The sequence below is a fragment of the Macrobrachium rosenbergii genome, chromosome 14, assembly GCF_040412425.1.
Source record: "Macrobrachium rosenbergii isolate ZJJX-2024 chromosome 14, ASM4041242v1, whole genome shotgun sequence".
NCBI lineage: Eukaryota > Metazoa > Arthropoda > Malacostraca > Decapoda > Palaemonidae > Macrobrachium > Macrobrachium rosenbergii.
In genome coordinates, this window is record NC_089754.1 from 47,679,771 (window position 1) to 47,685,050 (window position 5,280).

The 5,280-nt window shown below is 38.5% G+C and overlaps 1 pseudogene; it reads right to left on the minus strand.

Annotated features, from left to right (window-relative positions):
• The window catches only part of LOC136846107 (innexin inx2-like), a 20,905-nt pseudogene extending 16,498 nt beyond the window's left edge, over positions 1-4,407 (minus strand).
• Positions 4,408-5,280: the final 873 nt, after the last annotated feature.

Below are 5,280 nucleotides of genomic sequence, written 5' to 3' on the forward strand. Positions count from 1 at the left end.
CCCATGAAACAAATGGCCATTTTTGCACAGAGACGGGGATACAAACACGTGCGCAAGTACGCGATGCAAAAATAAATATGCAATTTTAAATCTGAAACACGCTCAGATACAGACGCACATATTGTATACCTATAGATATATGGTAGAAAAATCCCTTTACTATCATTGCTTAATTCCTTTACTATCATTGTTATGCAGGTAAATATAGATAAAACAAGGCTTTCGACAAAGCCTAAGAAGAGATAGGGTTTAGTCCAGGATGTAGCCAGCTACATAAGGACAAAGAACTCCGTGGAAAATCAAAAGAATGTTGGAATAGGAAGGAATGCTGGAAGAGGAATGTGTGTTTCTTAGTTCCTCGTTGGATGAGTCGGTAGAGTTACCGGCTAGCGTTCTGCTAGGCCCGAGTTCGAGTCTCCGGCCAGCCAATGAAGAATTAGAGGAATTTATTTCTGGTGGTAGAAATTCATTTCTCGGTATAATGTGGTTCGGATATAATGTAGGATACAATGTATAATGTAGGTCCCGTTGCTAGGTAACCAACTGGTTCTTAGCCACGTAAAATAAGTCTAATCCTCCGGGCCAGCCCTAGGAGAGCTGTTAATCAGCTCAGTGGTCTGGTTAAACTAAGGTATACTTAACTTTGGAAGATTGATGGTGATAAACGGTTTAAACTGAGAGATGTCCTCTGAGAGTTCATACAGATACATACAGCAGCAAGGTCTAGACCTTGTACAGTAGTATCTCCTAAGTCCCGGAAAGAAGATGATAATCTTCCTTAAAGATTTCAAGAGCAAAGACACGATGATTCATCCATTGCCCTGAGGGCACCTCTAACTTCACAATCTAACGCACAAGCAAGTATCTACATTTCTCTATGATAAACTTAAAAAAGAAAATGTGCTGTAAAACAGACATTAAATTGAGATTGCTGTAAATGTTGTGTATAAAGTTGATGAAGAGTGCTTTAATATAAAGGAAATTGCCGTGTAAAAATATAATACCGCAATGAATATTTTACAGATAAAGTTTTTTCCTTCAAGAACTGACAGGATGCTGACGTACTTATAGACGAAGCAAGATTAACGAAGCTATGTCTTCATCTAATTTTCCTTTTTATTTTTCCTCGTTAGACTAAACTATACAGCAACAATCGCTGTCACTGAGTTTAATTAAGTTGGAGCATCTTTGATGCAGTGGATAACCGACAAGATTAACGAAGCTATGTCTTTCTTTATTCATCTAATTTTCCTTTTCATTTTTCTCTCGTTAGACTAAACTATACAGTAACAATCATTTTCATCGGGTTAAATTAAATTGAAGCAGTTTACATGCAGTGGATAACCGACAAATTTCAGTTTTCCTTCTCTAAATATTTTTTTTATTCCTTCCTAAAGCATAGTTAGTGGAGTAAACTGTTGATCAATATTGCTCCGCTTAAGTTTTTATTGTTCTACAGTGGCCTGGGATTTACCAAACGGAGCCCCTAAAGAGACCCATTACGAGCAAATCTGTGTTGACAGAAATGGCCTCTTGCTTTTTATTTTTAAGACAGAATATGATTTACGCTTGAATCATTCTCCCTTTTTATTTTAATTGGTTATGTTAACCTCCATCACCGACACTTTAGGAAGCGCAGTCCTTGTTATCCTCTTGCTATAAATCTCTCTAATTTCTCTCAATTTGTCTGAGAGTAAATGTTGACATAGGAATCGAAACAGTTCTGAACTGAAGTTGTAATATCAAGTTCCCGCCCTGAGCAATTGACCTTGATAGTTTATTCAATTGATGCATTCGGCGATCCATTGTAATTCTATACGTTGATAAAAACTATTTAAACTAGCCATCACCGTGACACAATGACTCAAATTTATATCACTCGCCTTGGCAAAAATTAGACGTGACAACAAGCGTCATCCTACCTTTAAGTTTTGGCAGATTCCATATCATTAAATCAACGGCTGAGTGTGACTGACGCTTAAAGGCAATCTCATCTGTATCGCAGATTGCGTCTGATGTTAATGGAAAGACAACAAAAACCTGCTCTCAGATCGAGCAGATCTTTAATCTGAAATGGCTCCGAATGTAAACAAATCCCAAAGTGCTCTGGAGTCGACTCTCGGCGCCTGTTGTCACGAACGATCCGAAACATAAACACTTTTGAACCGGAGTGACACCAATTGACTTCGCTGCAATTTTAGACGGTGGTGGTGGCTTTCACGGCGTACAAAGAGGGTCTCTGTTTTCGTTCTAATCCTATAAAATGTGCCACGCTCGGTTTTAGTCCTCTGAGTGGTGGAAAAGATAATATAGTTTTCCCTCTTTTATTAGTCAAGACTCAAAATTCTTTCACCTCGTAAATCCTTTCGAAACTCGATTGACCATCACCCTTATTATTTTCCGAATGGGTCAAACCACGTCATATTTCGAAGAAGAGTGGCTTTCTTATTAAGTAACTGCTATTAGACTGGGGTCTTATGCTCTTTTTATCCATTTAACAGACTTGCACTCGTGCGTCTGAGTGTCCTCTCCAAACAGGATGTGAGTGAAAGTTCAGCAACCGATCTGTATTTTACACCTCAAGTTTTAAGAGCTCTTGGCCATTAGTCGGGAAAATGAGATGACCCTTGTGGCGACCTCAAGTGCCCTGGATAGTCCACTCTCGGTGAAAGAAGTGATATTTGACTACAGGCTTTCTGAGCTGAAATATGCAAGGCAAAATTAACAGGAATAAAGATGTTGCTGGAGTTTAGTTCAGACATGGACGTACACATACTGTGCATAAATATGAGCAAATGACTCATATGCATATATACAGATGCGTGTGTGTATACATATACATATATATATATATATATATATATATATATATATATATATATATATATATATATATATATATATATATATATATCTCCTGTACACCTTTTATTGTTAGAGGAATTAGTGCTCGGTGTGAAGGTGTTAACTTTCAGGTGCTCAGCGAGTATTCTGAGATGACGTTGCTAGTTCTACGACCTTTCCAGTGATTATTAAAACCGCCACAGTCGCCTGACTATCAAGTACATAAATTCTCTGCTAAGGTGAATAGTGGTACAAAGGATTTTCATAGGAGGATGATTATGCAGGAGTCGAACTTGGGGGGCCTCGCCATACAAGCGAGAATACTATCAATTACACCCAAGGTCCATTATTTAAACTTGGGATGAGGTTACTACACCCACGTACTGGCCAAAGGATATCGAAGTGGCTTACGCGTCCACAACGTATGTCCTTTCAAGATGATCACCTACATAAATAGTCTTTTGACTAAATTGCTTAATTTCGCTGATCGACAATCAGCTGCAGAAAGAACGAATTACCCCTTAATGGTATTCACCCACTACAGTCAGCTAACTACCAGGTACATAATTCACCGAGTAGAGTAAACGCAGGCGTCGTGAGTTTTAAAGGAACATGTCTATATCACTCTATATTGGCCTAGGATTTCAACTTATGTTAAGGGTTTTCATGTGTGTAAGCACAATAAATCACAACGGGCGCTTATCAGCACGACAGAAATGTGAGCAGATTCATTTTTCTTTACACGTGCTTACAAAATCGTCTCATAAAAATGGAAACATAATAAAGGGACGGTAAATTCTAAAAGTTGGTGGAAGATGCCCCCATCTCCTTCACCTACAATTATTTTAAATCACGCTAGAATCCACCAATTTGAAAGAGCAAAATCCAAAATGGTTCCTGTGACGCCCACTGATTAGACAAAGGCTGAAGAACCGATTGTTATGAAATTAGAATTTATCAGCTACAGGGAAAAGGCTGAATTGAACAGACACAAACAACAGCAACAACAGGAACAAGTAAATGAAAGAGACTCCTTACCTATTGCATCGTACAGTGTCGCCAAGAGCATGGACACCATAAAGATGGCGTATGTGTATCTGTAGTGGAGCCGAAATACGAAGCTGTCCACCTTAGGTTTGAGGTCCACCTTTATCTTCACTTTTGAGAGAGCTCTGAACACCATCGTCCCGGTTTATGTGAGTTGGGGAGGATGTCTATTGAAAAATCTGAAATTTTGTCTGTTCTGCAGACCTTCTGGAAAGTCTACTTGGTCACTCAGCACAGTTAAAAAATCTGAAATTTGGTCTGTTCTGCAGACCCTCTGGAAGCTCTACTTGCACTCAGTCACTAAGCACAGAAATTTCAGTATTTTACGTCAGACAGGAAAATGTGTGGGGCTTCCAAAGTGATTTGATGAAGAGCTGTCGAAGTTCCAGTTTCTGGAATCGGCGCAATCGAAGTTCCGCAAGATAAGTCAGCTGCACAAAAAAGCGGGAAGAAAATTTTTCGACGGTACCTATCACTTCCCGTCCTCCCAGAGGATGAGAGACCAACTAGTTTCACGTCATTTAAATTTGTCGATAAGGCCGTGGCTTCTTTATCTAATCATCTGAAAAGAAAGCATTTTACACTACGAATTGGTATTTGTGCGATCAATTAAAACTTATCTCCGGTAACCTTCGTAGGCAGCGTGTTTATGAAAATGAAGACTGGATAACGATTCAAGGCCAAAAATAAAAAAGTTATGAGAAGTAAAAGAGATTATTTTGCATATTTCCAGCAGCAATTATTCCTGAATGAAAAAATTAGCAAACTAGTAACTCACGTTCATGATTATACCGCATGATATTATCTAAAAGGACGTGTTGTTAATACATATTCCATTTTGGACTAACCCTCCACCACACTTTTTTATTCATTAATCAGCGACCACTGTCCAGTTTTATCAGCTGTCGACTTTATATCATTAAAAAATAGAAGACCAGAAAACATTCGATAAAATTTTTCTTTTTTGGGGGGGAGGGAGAGGAAGGGGGACGAAGAGATGAAACTTGGCCTTCCTATTTCTTCGTGATAAATTCCTTCGTCTGTTCAAGTAAATGCATAGGGTTGTATGTTTACATAGATGATACCCGTATATTCATAACTACATACTTAAAACGAGAGAGAGAGAGAGAGAGAGAGAGAGAGAGAGAGAGAGAGAGAGAGAGAGAGAGAGAGAGAGAGAGAGAGCATGTATATTTACATAGATGATACACGTACATTCATAACTACATACTTAAATAAAACGAGAGAGAGAGAGAGAGAGAGAGAGAGAGAGAGAGAGAGAATGTATATTTACATAGATAATACACGATAACTACCTAGAGAGAGAGAGAGAGAGAGAGAGAATGTATATTTACATAGATAATACACGTACATTCATAACTACATACT